Source organism: Pipra filicauda, unplaced genomic scaffold (genome assembly GCF_003945595.2).
Source record: "Pipra filicauda isolate LSUMZ 115617 unplaced genomic scaffold, ASM394559v2 scaffold154_size2910363_pilon, whole genome shotgun sequence".
Lineage (NCBI taxonomy): Eukaryota > Metazoa > Chordata > Aves > Passeriformes > Pipridae > Pipra > Pipra filicauda.
This window is the reverse complement of record NW_024104040.1, coordinates 1250539-1265774: the sequence shown is the minus strand read 5'-3', so window position 1 is coordinate 1265774 and position 15236 is coordinate 1250539. Positions and strand designations below refer to the sequence as shown.

General features: G+C 39.0%; 1 long non-coding RNA gene across 3 annotated transcripts in view; it reads right to left on the bottom strand.

Annotated features, from left to right (window-relative positions):
* Positions 1 to 15236, bottom strand: part of LOC113993253 — a 103788-nt gene that overhangs the window by 31858 nt on the left and 56694 nt on the right. Inside the window, exon 1 of one of the 3 annotated variants that reach the window (XR_003542564.2) lies at positions 3338 to 3419. The exons of 1 other annotated variant lie outside the window; for it this stretch is intronic. This is a non-coding gene — a long non-coding RNA (uncharacterized LOC113993253). Of the gene's footprint in view, positions 1 to 2915; positions 3038 to 3337; positions 3420 to 15236 lie in introns of those variants that run through there. One more of the 3 variants, XR_003542565.2, reaches the window with a different exon arrangement.

Genomic DNA, 15236 nt, shown 5'->3' with positions numbered 1-15236 from the left:
GCCTAGAAATCTTTGGGTTCTGGCACTGCAGAGACAAATACAGAGGTCCTTCAAAATCAAACAGTATATTTTTTTTCTTTGTTTATTTCCATATTCATTGCAGCATTTGCCTTAGGCGTATAAAATAAGATTATAACTAGAAACCTATTGTAGCAAAGACCTTGAAATATCTCTCTCAGCCTACTCTGAACTTCAGCTTCATCAAATGTCAGGTCTCTCCGTGCACAGAACAGCAGGAGCAGAGAGCAATCAATCAAACACACAGGAGCATAAGCAGTACAGTGATTACCATAACTGAATCTAAGAAGACAAATGAAAACCATCTTTCTGTACTAGTCATGCAACAATTTGTGTTTGATTATTAGAATTGATGCAACCAAAAAGGAGAACACTTTTTTATATCCTGGCATCTCCACCTTCTGGACGACGTTAGTCTCTCCCAGACCTGCTGAATTCTAGTAGAGCATTTAATGCCATTTCTTTACCTTGCATCTTGTGATTTCTTTCCTTTTAAAGAGATAGGAATCCTTAAGCAGTTTAATTTGAATAAGCTTGTTAGTATGAACAACCACCAAAAATAGATACGGATACTTAGTGTAACATTTGCTTGCATCCAGGATTTATTCTTTTATATCCTCAGACTTCTCCTAAGGCAGAGAGAATAACTGGCCACAAAATCAGGGGTTTTCTCTATGAAAGACCTCTTTCATATTGGGATAACCTTTTTCTCACAGCAGCATAAGCTCACTACAAAGGAAGAAATTGCACCTCACTAATAATATCTAACTAGTGTCTCTGCTGAATATTGGGGGGGGAAAAAGTATTTCACAAAGACAAATTTAAAAAATATGGTTCCTAGTGCCATTTCTAAATTTTTTATAGGTCTTTCTTGAAGAACAGAGATGCAATAGCAGCTATGCTGAGAACGCTCTCACTTTACCAACTCAGGTCAACATGGCTTTGATTAACCATTAATACATGACTGGATTCAGTCTGCCATTGACAAGAAGTTTAGATACAGTAAGAACCTAGGAAAAAGATTCAGAAATAACAAATATTTTAGTCAAAATCTATTTTTTTAATTTGCTATATTTTCCTTTTCTTATCGACCACAAAGTTGATTTTTGGGAGTTAGCCGACAAAAATCAATCAATTGTTATGGAATCAAGTTCTATGGAGATGCAGGCAAATGCTCCACTTTCCAGCTCACTCTGTCTCTATGACTCTAATAAAATCAATAAATTAGTCTGCAAGGGATGATGAATTAAGATGTGCATAGACCCCCCATGAAATTTTAGCTAGATTTTGCCACAATAAATATAAACATTACTTTTCTACCTCTTCATCCAGAGCTATTCTTCAGATACAGTAAACATGTCCACACAGAAAATAATGAGGTCTAGGAAATATACTGTAAATTCGAGGTCTTTCTTTCTTGGTAGAGACTTCACCGTGCAGACAGACCACAGAATTAATTTCTACTTTTTTGGTAATTTTAAGAAGCTTATGTTGAGGATCCTGGCTTCTCAATGCATAGGGAAGCTTTTATTGCCATACATAATAGTCTCTTAAAAGACTCAAAAATCAAAAGGAAGAAAATCTACACCCACTGTTTAAAGACAAAACACTCTTTAAACTGTTGAACACTGCTAATCTTATTCTAAAAGATTTTTGTTGTATGATCACAGTAAATATTGAATAAGCAGCATGGTTCTACAGAAGCAAATGTGCATATAGAAACTGCAAAATACAATTAAAAAACAGCTCTATTCTTACTGGGAAAATGATGAATTTTTAAAAATTAATTTTAAAGTTCTTCATTTTTCTAGGAAAAAATACCTGTGCAGGAAAGCAGGTTCATAATTAAGTAGCATGAATTATCACAAGCAAGAGCCCAAGTATATATTCACCCTGTCTTGTTCATTAATACAGGTGAAGCCTACATATCTATAGTATACCACTGAATAACAAGGCTATTGGAAGACAAGAAAAGTATTTTTTTTAATTAGAATAAATGTATAATAAAATTTAATTCTTCTGATGTCTCAAAGTGTGTGCACATATGCTCAGTCTTTGCAGAGATTACACTAACCTCTGACAAAGGGGAGACCTGAAAAAACCCCCCTGCAGACAAAAGCATTGAAAAACAGAAGCAACTGAAAGACGTCCTATTCAAAAGCAATAATTAAATAGCCTTCATTTTTCGTTATTGCAGTTTTTATCAGCTCAAATAAAACACTATCATCATATTAAATTTAATCAACTTTCCTAAATTCTAGCTGGTTTTGAGCAGAGCAAAGAGCTTCTGCAGAGCTGAGCAGGAAGGAATTGAGGGCAGCCAATGCAACACATTCCTCAAGACTGGGGTGGGTCTGCTGAGTCCTGTAGTTCCTACAGCAGAGGTATTTGGGTAGCAGGCTATGTTTGTGGCATTGCAAAACTTGTATCACACACAGTAACTCTGAAGATGAAAAGTGAAGACAAATGTTTTTAGTTATCAAACAGAACAGGAAGGATGGAAACTAGGAGACAAAATCTACACAGAGAAAAAGCAATTACATGCTGATACAAAGGAAAAAAACCTAAAAGTGACTTACTAACATATTTATTAACATTTTAATGATTCTGGTCACTACTCCTATGTCCACTAAAACAGGTAAAAAAAAAAAGTTAAAAATTAACAGAACAACTAATATGCTAGACTACACAGAGAATAGAAGCATTTCATCCGTTAGAAAAACTTTAGTTTGGATGAACAAAACAGGATAGAATTTATATACAGTAACAATGTCTATGCAGATGCAGATGCAGATGCAGACACACACATACATATAAACACACAGCAACTATGAGCACACTGATTAGCACCTGCAGATCACATGAAATACATCTGTATCCCAAACTCTTCTACTCACATGCAAAATTAACATGAACATCCTGGATGTATTTCCTCTGTATATACATGTTCTTTTACTCTGATTATCAAGTTTATTTATTTGCTGCAAAAAATACGTATTGCTATTTCAGTTTTGCGAGAGCAGCTTCAGTAGTGCCAACAATAGTCCTTAGCTAAGCCAGGCAGGTGGCAGTCTGTTCTCTAGTTTCAGCTGAATGAAATCTCCCCACCATCTATTGTCATTTCAAATTTCTGCTATTTATGCAATTAAATATGTGAAAAATAAATTCCAAGAATTTTATCAAACCCTTTTCCCCAATTGCTGTGCAAGTCATTTAACAGAGAGCATTAATAATGTGTATTGCATGGCAGCCCAATCCCACAGATGCTAGTAATGTTTTCCATATGAGTAATTCCAGTGAAACTATTACAATGACATACCTGAGCAAAGAATACTTTCAGGTTTGAACCCTAACTTCATTATTCTCCAGTTCAGATAATCCCAATTGACCAGATACCTTCTGCTTCAAAAGTAATCTTTTTTTTTGTTCTGACTTTAGTCCCACCTCCCACAGAAGCAGAAGTATCAGGTGTTCAAACCACAGACATCAGCACTAAGCAATGAGATTTCTTTCATTTCACATTCCTGAATTAATGCCAATCTAGAAACAAAATTAATAGTACCATCTAGTCTATAGGACACAGAAGATCCCAATACCCACACCAATGCTCCAGTGAAATAAATTTACTCTAATTTTGATTTGGGATAAACACTAGGCTTATCTCCTTTCACTCTATACTCATTCATACTACCATCTTCAATTAACTGTTAGCCACAAGACCAATTATCTGGATTTATATTACAAGGATTTTCAAACACACTTCCTGAGGCAAGTAGCACAAGGCACAGACAGGAGCAAAGACCAGTGTGATATTAAGGGATACTGAATGGACAGGCATAGGTCATGAAATCGAGTTCAGATACTTTATGAGGGATACAGTTCAGCCTGAAGCCTTCTTTTCATTTAATCTCAGAATTTCAGACCTTCCGTTACAGCTACAGCATTTATTTGTTTTCTTATTTCTGTCAAGAGAGAGAATCACTAACTAAGATTAAAGAAGATGAACAAAATATTAAAGAACAAACCGCTGAAGGGTGCAACACAGAGCACTTATTGTCTAAAGTAAGAAGCCAAGATTTGAGTTTATCAAGCAATACCACAGATACTTCCAGAGGCACAAATTTTCAAGAGAGATCAAGGGGCTGCAGCTCTCACATTGGTGAGGGAGCATTTTTCAAATCTCAAGATGGCTGCAGAAGGGAAATAAAAGGGCAGGCACGGACCCTGAACACTTGTTCCTGTTTCCCCCATTCACCACCACAACAGCAGTTATTTTCTGCTACTGTGCAAGGACCTTATTTTCTTACACACCCTTATGCTTTCTGTTGAATAAGCAGCTTGCTACTACCTCTACACACATATTTAGATAGGCTGGGAAATGGGCAGCTTCAGTTTTTAATACTGTTCAGTTTCCCAGTGCTTTTTTTCTAAATTTTTTTCCTTAAAACTATGCAGGCAGCATTATTAGATTTGGGGGTCAAAGCATTTTTCATAAGGACACCAAGTACTGCACAAGATTTATGTGGAGTTTTAGTAACAACAGCAGAACAAAATTAAGCAGCCAACCTTTGTCCAGACCAGCAAGCAGCCTCTGCCCTCACAGCAGGCAGGGACTGAGCACAGCTTCTCTCTGGCATTCATCAGGGCACTCCAGACGTCCTGCTTGGTTCCTGCTGCCTGCCATGTTTCCCAGGGGATCACTGCCGCAGCTGAGGGCTTCTGATGCATTGCAGGTCTCAGCTTTTGCCGGCACAGACTGGGGCCCCAGAGACTCCCTTCACAAAGCTGTGAGCAAGAGGATATATGCAGCCAGCATGCCCTGTGGCGGGAAACCATGGCTGCTCCCCACTCAGCCTGAAGTCACAGTAGCTTTGCACCACTTCTGCTGCACAGTTCCCATTTTCTTGGAGAATCCAAGTGTAAATTTTCTATAGCATGTCCTGGACTTCATTTGTTTCCCCTCACTCCCAGCAAGTTTAGAAATAGCAAATCCCTGCAGGATTGCTGCCCAAATGAGTTTTAGAATATGTATCTATAAGAGACATGCTCTGAAAAACACCTAGTAAGAGTTTTCCACAAAATACAACCCATTTCAAACCATATGCTGATATTAGACACTAGGGGCAACACTACACAAGTGCGCCGCAGCATGCTTACCCTGGGAGCAGAAGCCAGCACAGGGACCCCCATCTCAAATGAAGATCAATTCAAAACCCAAAAGCAGCTTTGCAATTACCACAAATTGTCACCATTGAAGCCAAGGAGCTCAGTCACCAGGCTGTGTAGCCACAGAAAAGCTTTTCCAGATCCTGAGGAAGCCTGAGGGTCCAGCATAAGTCTCTGCTCTGAGCTACAGAGAGGAAAGTCTGCCCAGCCCCTTGAGACCCCAGGTGTCCCCATCACTTTTAAACAACCTGATTTTGACTCCCAGGTCATTTAGGTGTCTTAAAAACTGTCACTCTAATTTCACATGAATGGTTACTTATCCATAGTTGCATATTAATGCCTGCATTAAAAAAATATATTTTTAAAGTGTCACTAGATATTTTTAACGTGTCCTTGGCACTTAAGAAAAAAGCTGTACTGAGTAGACTTTCTATTTTGATATTTTGTGCTATGGTTAACATTAGAAGGATGGCATGTTTTTGATGAATTTTCTCCAACAGATTACCTCCCAGTAAGAGTGCTTCTGTGAAAGAGCTCAAATTGTGGGTGTGAATGAAAATGAAGGCTATAAGCTACCACTCATACTCTGTTATATAACATTTCCTTGACTCTAATTTACCCTATTTGCGAAGTCGCTATGTTTGGTATCTTATACAGCCTACACTCAGTTCCTCAGGCTCAATTCAGAACATTCACTACACATAGCAATTAGTGTCATTTTATTAGTAGTAGTATGAATGGCACAAAATCTAGTTTGCAGCAGGAAGCAAAGTAATTTCAGGGAGAAAGAACAGGGATGGGAGACAGGAAGCACCAACTTACTAGTATTTTTAAATCCAGACAGAGTTGTTGTTTTCTGCAGTACCAGCATACACAAACCTTCTAATGCCTGTCTTTTTTGCTAAAACACAACTTCTGAAGATGTAAGAGACAGCATTAAAACTTAGCATTAGAAGACACCAATATAAAAGGCTCCAAAGTAAACCTTATCAACTTCCTATAGAGATGGCCAAGTAATTTTTCATATAGCTACTTCAAGGACAGATCTTAGCCGTTGTATACTTGTACAACTACCATTGAGTACTGAGGCCTGCAAATGTCCCTAGGCAGAATCTGCCCATAAGGTTTCGCTCTGTATTTGCCCTCACAAACAATGCTGAGCAGCAGAGTGGGGTGTTAATTACTGCAATCTGCTGACAGTTTATTTTAAGGAACATCATGATTCAATATCTTTACTTATGTTACAATCCTGATTACAAGTTGCAATTTGTTACACTTTTTTTACACTTTGCAGTGTGTTACATAGGTAAAAAGCGCTTTGTAACCTTAGTTTACACAATATTATTTGTAGTTCTAAATAAAAACAAGTAAGCAAGCAAACAAAAAACAAAACCTACAAAAATAGCAATAGGTTTCCCTTCAGCTTTCTCTCATATCAGTATTAACTGGGGACAATTCAAATTTTAAAAACCTCTTTGTCTAGCAACTTTACTTGTTACCAAAGTGAATGACCATTTAAAAGTCTTTAACATATTTACTCCTCCAATATTTTTATAGGAAATATTTCTAACCTCCCTTCTAGAGATGTAACATTTCTGCACATGGTGACAACAGGCATGCCTACTTCATGTTGTAGACTACACTATAGAAAACTCTGAGTCAGAGCATCTTGTACTTATTTTGGAATTGGGAAGAGGCTGTTGGTAACAAAAGGAGGTCTATCCCTCTTGCTCTCTCTGGCTGCTCAGGATGTTGCTGAGCAGTACCAGATCTTTGGCAGCACATTCTCTTGACTGGTTTGGACTGAATAGGATTTAGGTGCCATCTCTTTTGTTCCTACTTTCTTTGTATGTGTTTTTGACACAAGCAATGTACGTATGACCCACTTGACTACAAGTACTTTGCAGGTCACATTCCTAAATCCTGAAATTGTGAGAGTAGAGGGTCATGATGGTCAAGCACTGTGGGAGCTGCAAAAGCAATGTGGCTGTGAAAGATGACAGAACTTCAGCTCCACAGAAGTTTGAAGCACAGACAGCCACACCCGAAAAAACACACAGGTCCATATCACAGGAACATAATGCCTGACTCAGCTCCTTCTCTTGGGATTCGATCTGTTCATCCTCATTCACTCTCCCATATCTCTTTGCTCCAAGCTTATCTGCTTCTGTTTTCTTTACCATGTGCAATTTCAATGTCTAATTGTCTCCTTAGCTTAAAGAATATGTCTCTTTTCTCCTCATGTTCTTCCCATTTCCTTCTCTGTTCTCCTTTTCCTCATGGGGGTTTTTAATCCTTTGATCCCTTTTTTCCCCCACAAAAAAAATGAACTTGTTTCTCTGAGCCTAGCCAATCTCCAGCAAAATCAGGCCAAGTTGTTCTATGTAAATGACCTCCAGCACAGGAATATTTGTTGTGTAAGCATGTATAAGCATGACCTGATGATACAAAAACTGGTGTCAGAAAAGACTGCAAGATCCTTGAGCGACATTTGCTGTCTCACACTGGTGTCACAGTATCACCCAGGGACTGGAAATCACACACCATTACATAAATAGGACTCCTGGATTATTGGCCTTCTTCTCAGTCTTCTGTTCAATGTTGCTTCTGTTCCCACAACTCTCCCAAGCCAACACAGGCGTGGGGTGAGGGCAGGTTACATCCTTTTCAATGTCATATTAACAAAAATGATGCCCATCAGCTCAGAAATTATGCTTAGATCATGATATATAGAAACAACAGTGCTGTCATTGTGCCAAAGCTTGGTCTTTATTCCCTCTGACTCACAAAATAAAATCATCCCTGTAAACATAAACTGTAATCTTATAAAACAATTCTTTTAGCAGAGCCCTGAGACAGACCAATCTCTTGTAGAGTTAAACCTACCAAAGAAGGAATGAGTCTCAGTGCGTGTCAAAAGCTAGAAACTCGATTCCTCTGTGAAGCACTTCCTCTCTAATAACAGTAATAGCAGACTCTGACAAGACAGGAACAACGTGTCAAGCTGCAAGTTCTTCGGTTGCCCTTACCCCTCGGGTTAAAACACCGGTGTGCAAAAAAGTTGCATTGAGAAAAAAAAATCCACCTCAGCCCATGTTTTTATTGAAATGGTATAGATGAACTGACAGAAAAGTACTCTCAGACACTGTCCCTATGTAAAGACAGAGTGACACTCAGAAAACCATAATCATAGAATCATGGAATCATAGAATCGATTGGGTTGGAAATGACCTCTGAGATCATCGAGTTCAACCCTTGGTCCAAATCCAGCCCATTTACTAGATCATGGCACTCAGTGCCACGTCTAATCTGCGTTTAAAAATCTCCAGGGATGGTGAATCCACCACCTCTCTGGGCAGCCCATTCCAATGCAGGTTCTATGTACCAGACTATACAACACACAGGAAAAACATACTTTTTGTAAAACTTTTATTATCTAAGGCCTTAGTCCTTGCAGTCGAATTTATTCACACCGACTAAAAATTCCCTTTAGTGATCATGGCAGTTTTCTTTGCTAACAAGGTGAATCAGGCCCAGATAATGCAGCAAAAACAGATACTATTAAGAGTAGCAGATTTTTAGGCTCACACCTGGAACTTCATTTTTTAGGGACCTTGCTTTGCATGAAAACAGAGCTTTCAGACATAGCCAGCATTTGTTGAGTAACAGAATGTTTATGGTACTTGAGAATATCATGTCATTGCTGTAGAAAAGCATAAGGTGTTCTCTCCAAGGAGTTAACAGTGCTTTTGTGAACAAAATGCTGGAGACAACACAACATCTCACTGTGTCACACTGGAGATGTAGCAATCACAGAGGTAGCAAGATAAACAAAGCATCTGATTTAATTCTGTCATCCTTTTTCCCTGTATCTCAGGTATACTGCAGCTTCTGAGACATCTGTGAGGTTATGAATCAACGCAGATAATCCCATCCTTCACATGTGTAGGCACGTTCTCAGTAACAGAGTGGCGAATCAGTGTAAATGAATCCATTGATCCCTTTCACAATTCAGCTACAAATCAATTTAGTGTAAGATTTATGTGATGTTGAGAACAGCAGTTGTAGTTTGAGCAATGATATAATTAGGAATGCTCTAAGTGTTTGGGGGAAAATGAAAGAGTACTGCTTCTGTTAACAAACAGTAAAAAGGTACCGATGGAGCAATAATGTTTTTATTGTCTGCATAGTTCCAGTGACCTAACTGTTTTAGCCATAAATGGTCTTTAAGCTCTAGTAGTTTGCAATAAAACCAATCATTACTGCAATGGGCCATGTCATCACTAGAAACAGAGGAGATCTTTCTCTCATTAAAATTGGCCACAGGCAAACATCTCACACACAGTGCAGTTTAAAATCTGTAACATTATAGAGGCCGGAAAGCAAAGTCAATCTAACCATGTTGTTCGAAGAGGTGATACATGCAAAGGAACTTCTCTCCAAGCAACCAAGAACACACTGCCATAAGCAGGAGGTGACACCCTGGCAAACAGTTATGAGATAAAAGGAAACTAAATGCTAATATGAGTGTAGTGATCTCATGAGACCCCACCTGGAGTACCGCATCCAGCTCTGGAGTCCCCAGCACAGGAAGGACATCAAACTGTTGGAACAAGTCCAGAGGGGAGCCAAAAAGATCATCAGAGGGATGGAGCACATCTCCTACAAGGAAAGTCTAACAGAATTGGGATTGTTCAGCCTGGAAAAGGGAAGGCTTCGGGCTGGCCTAACTGCAGCATTTCAGTACCTGAAGGGAGCCTACAAGAAAGATGAAGAGGGACTTTTTACAAGCACAGGACAAGGGGGAATGGCTTCAAAGTGAGAGTAGGTTTAGATTAGATATTAGGAAGAAATTCTTTATTGTGAGGGTTGTGAGACAGTTGGAACAGATTGCCCAGAGAAGATGTGGATATCTCATCTCAAAAGGTTCAAGGCCAGGTCAGATGGACAACCAGGTCTAGTGAAAGATGTTCCTGCCCTGGCAGAGGAGTTGGAACTAGATGATCTCTAAAGTCCCTTCCAACCCAAGCTCTTTCTATGATTTATCCATGCAGGTACACTTACACTTGTCCTGTCACTTAGCTTTGTAGAAATAAGGATAACTTCAGAGTTATCCTGCATTCTTGGAAATTTTAATGTGAAAGTGCTTCCACTGCAGTACAAAGTCACACGGCTCTGGCTTCTTTCTATTTACCCCCTTAGTAATTCAAATCCCACATTTCAGAACTGTTCAAAGCTCTATAAATTGACATGCACATAAAGGTGCATTGACCCTTAGTCTGATCACACAAGTACTACCCTCCCTGCTATCACCTGACCAAACCCAGTGTAGAATGAGCGGGATTCACCTTCCACACCTTCCACGTTACAGATGTATTCCAGGTTTTTTCTCATTTACTCATTTGCAGTCTATGAATTATGTTTATGAAGTATTAGAAAGCAGATCCAGACATCATGTTACCCTGGCAAAACATTGCCAAATGAAAGAACACACTTAGCTACTCAGTCATTTCTGCACAGCCATTTCAAGAGTCTTCACACAAACTGGAGAGGTCTAGGTAGGCCAGTGGTGGTAAACATTTCATTCAGCACCTTGGATATTTTCAACCAAATTTTACTATCAACTTTAGGTTCTTCTCTACTACACTTAAAATTTCTTTATATTTTAAAGATCTATTGGTCACAGCTGGTAAGAAATAAATTATGTTAGCATTGTTTAAATCGGGAGGGTTTTTATGGGAGACTTTTTCAGAATTTTTTGATGCTTGTGTATTTTATGCATATAAAAGATGGGAAAAGATATTTAAATAACTGGCTTTTAAAAGTAATCACATTAGAATGTCATAGGAAACGTATTTTTTTCTGTGGAAGACAAACATTAGTTTTATTTTTTATTTTTATCTACTAGGTAAGGCTTAGCAAATCACAGATAGCTAAAGACTGTATTTTGGCTTGTCAGAAACATGACAAAAAGGAGGCAAGAGTTCTTTGAAAAACAGCCTTATCTCTTTTTACATCGTGTATTTCTTACAACCAAGCTTCATAGTGCACAAACATTTATGTAAATTATATTCATCAGCAGTTTTACGTTATACTCAATATAATATATAGGGGTTAACATCACTATGGTAATGTAAGGTTATATAGTATTGGTGATATTAAACACGAACTCTGCAAACATTCTGAAAAGCAGCTTGACTGTCCTCTTATACAAGAATATCTGATGCAAAGACAGGCCCATTCCCTTGCTTACTACCATATGGCAAATCACTGTAACATGAAAATGAAGCTTCTTTAAGTGAAGCTTGAAATCATGATTACAGTGAAGGAAACCATTAAGTGTTTAGTTCTGTCTTACATTACAAAACCTTTTAGCTAGATGTCTCCAAAAGCCTAAGTAGTTTATTTTTATAGAGACTTACCGAAAACAAAACAAAAAAAAATCCTCCTCATTAAGAGCAAATAGCAAAACAGCTTACATACATGAAACTCCAGAAAATCAAAACACACAGTGTATGTCACAACAACCAACATTTCTTCTTTAATATTCTGAAGTCCTTAAATTATCCCCGATTCTACTCAAAAATGATACTTTGAACAAAATATATCAAAGGAAACATGTGAGACACTTTGATCTTGTTTTGGTATACACTTTTTCTCTTTGCTTTTCTGACCAGCATTATCATTATGTTTTCAAGGTAATCTAAAAAATTAAAAAAAAATAATTTGAAAAATAGCGCTGTCCTATCAATAGTTTGGAAGCTGAATTATTTTCTAGGAAGAACCAAAAAATAAATCTAGGAGTTTAGTGTGATTAGCTTTCAGCAAGCTGTGTGCCAGATTTCAAGGCAGTGAAACAGCTACTTTTATAGACTCATCCTCCCTTAAAGTGTACATAGTCCATAAAAATAGAAAAATTACATCATATTCTGCTGCATCATTCTCTCACTGTTTTCTGCATTTTCATATTCACATGTCTATGAAAAATGGCATATGGAATATGAAAACATATTCATCTATTCACTATGAGTCTTGTCAGGTTAAATACATACCTCTCTCTGCCAGCATTAGGGAAATAAGTCCTATAATTAGCAATAGCAAGTAAAAAGAAAACTGACAGAACTTATTTTTGTCTTGATTACAATCTTCCAGTATGCATGTGTAATAAAGTGGTCCATCTGCTCATGCCTGGGACAGTGTCACAGTACCTTTGCCCACTTTCTGGTGTCCTTTGTTTAACAGTTGAAACACTGCAACTTCCTCACTGATCTCCATACAAGCCAAGGAGTTCCTACAAGAAACATATGATTTAGGAAGAGCTTTTAAAACTCTTATGCAGAATAGCAATATGTGTACTGATTTGCCAAACAAGCATGATGAGCCCAGCTTGGCAAATTCCAGTCTTGCTGGAAGATAAGATTTAATGCCCAAGCTGTCCAGTGCTATGAATATCACTCAATATAGTGGGGAATAATGTACAGAGCTTCCTCACCGCTAATTTTCACATGCAGACCCCATAGCCCAGAGCAGCCCAAATGCTCCCTTGAGCTGGTGTCAGTGCCCTCAGGACTGCAAGCCAGCCTGCCCCAATCCTGTCCAGCCCCAGCCCTGTGTATATGTGAGGATAATCTGAAAAGGGAAAGGAGCTGCAGCAACAGTGCAGTAGGTGCTCCCTGAGGAAGCTTTTACTCTAGGAAGGATCCTAGCTAGCTGGTTCATTTCCACTTCAGCCCCTGGCAGCAGCAAGAGAGGTTGGAGACAATCAAATACCTTCTCATGAGGTGCGTTGGCCTAAGCAGTAACACCATGGCATTGAAGATGATATCAGACTTTTTCACACATATTTTTAATTTCCAGAATGCTTCAACAACTGGAAGCATAAAGTTAATATACTGAAAGAAGCTACAAGGATATAACTTGTGAAACTGTATAATTTTACTGTACTGTCGGCCTTGTTTATCTCTTCTAGGGCTTTTTAATAAAACACACAGCTTAGTGGTGTTTGTTTGACTGACATGCATTGCATTAATTTTTCAAAAGGTAATATTTAAACTGTATCGTCTCGTACAAACCATTCTGCAAAAGTTAAGCAAAGTGTCTCTTAAAAGTATTATTCTGCTCACAATTTCATACTTTTATTAGAGATGATCACAAATTCATATATTGTACCTGAATCTCTGGTTGAAAGGTGACAAAAAAAAGAGTCTCATGTAACAAACTAACCCTCACTAGATGAATAATTCAAATGGCTCAGACCTATGAAAACCTTCACAGGGATCTACATTTTTTGAGTTTTATTCCTACATATTCACATTTTTGGAAGAAGAAACTAGAACAGAGTTTACCCTCCCACTAAAACCGGTATAAACTGTAACACTGTTAACAGATTGAAATCTGAGCAACATCTAAATTCTTAATGGATTTTTACTCCCTCCTGAAGCACTACACAAAATAATAAACTCTACCAAAACAGGCAAAATGAAGTATAGGATGAAAAGGCAATCCTATATGAAAAAAAATTCTAGGCTAAATTACTCGTGACTACATATTTTTAGTGTTTCTAATAAAACATTATACATACTTTGTGGCTGTCTGTGATGGAATAACATCACTGGACAAGGGAAGGGCTATAGATATCATTTATCTGAACTTCTGTAAAGCTTTTGGCATGGTACCCCACAACATCCTTCTCTCCACATTGGAGAACAATAGATTCAACAGGTAGACTGTTAGGTAGATTAAGAATTGATTGGATGGTCATATCCAGAGGGGAGTGGTCAACAGCTCAGACACCCAGTGAACATCAGTGAGGAGTGGTGTCCTTCGGGGGTCCGTACTGGGACCAGTGTTATTTAATATCTTCATTAATGACATAGATGAAGGGATCAACAAGTTTGCAGATGATACCAAGCTGAGTGGTGCTGTTGACACACCTGAAGGATGAGATGCCATCCAGAGGGACCTGGACAGGTTTGAGCAATGGGCCCATGAGAATCTCATGAGATTTAACAAGACCAAGTGCAAAGTGCTGCACTTGGGTTGGGTCAATCCCCCGGTATCAACACAGGCATGGGAATGAACAGATGGAGAGCACTTGAGGGTGCTGGTGAATGAGAGGCTGGACAGGAGCTGGCCATGTGTGCTCAGAGCTCAGAAAACCAATCATGTCTTTGGCTGCATCAAAAGCAGCATGGCCAGCAGGTTGAGAGAGGTGATTCTGCCCCTCTGCTCTAGTGAGACTCCGCCACCAGTACTGCAACCACTTCTGGGGTCCTCAGCAGAGGAAGGACATGAACCAGTTGGAGCAAGTCCAGAGGAGGGCCACCAAGATGATCAGAGGGATAGACTTCCTCTCCTATGAGGAAAAACTGAGAGAATTGGGATTGTTTAGCCTGGAAAAGAGAAGGCTTCAGGGTGACCTAACTGTGGCCTTCCAGTACCCAAAGGGAACTTACAGAACAGAGGGGGAAAGACTATTTACTAAGGCATGCAGTGACAGGACAAGGGGGAATTGCTTCAAAGTGAGCATAGGTTTAGATTAGATATTAGGAATAAATTCTTTACTGTGAGGGTGGTGAGGCACTGGAACTGGTTGCCCAGAGAAGTTGTGGATGCCCTATCCCTGGAAGTGTTCAAAGCCAGGCTGGATGGGGCTCTGAGAAATCTGGTCTAGTGAATGATGTTCAGATAAGATAATCTTTAGGTCCCTTCCAACCCAAACCATTCTATGATTCTATGCTTTCACCAGTATGTCATACTTAATCTGACTTTCCTCCTGATGTTCTTCCTACCATGTACTCTCTTTCACAGGACTCTGACTCAGTTAGTATTCAAAAAACCACTGGTTTTGCAGATAAAATCTGCAAAATCTCCTCCTCAAAACCTGTGTGCTACAGGTTTTCAGTGGCTAGCATTCTCTGGTGTGTCCAGGCTACAACAAACGCCTACTGTTTTCCCCCTCTTTGTAATCAGGGTCCAGATTCTCAAACCCAATTCGCGTTGAACTGAGAGAATGAAGCACCGCCTGGGGTGCTTAGCGACATGACGCAGGA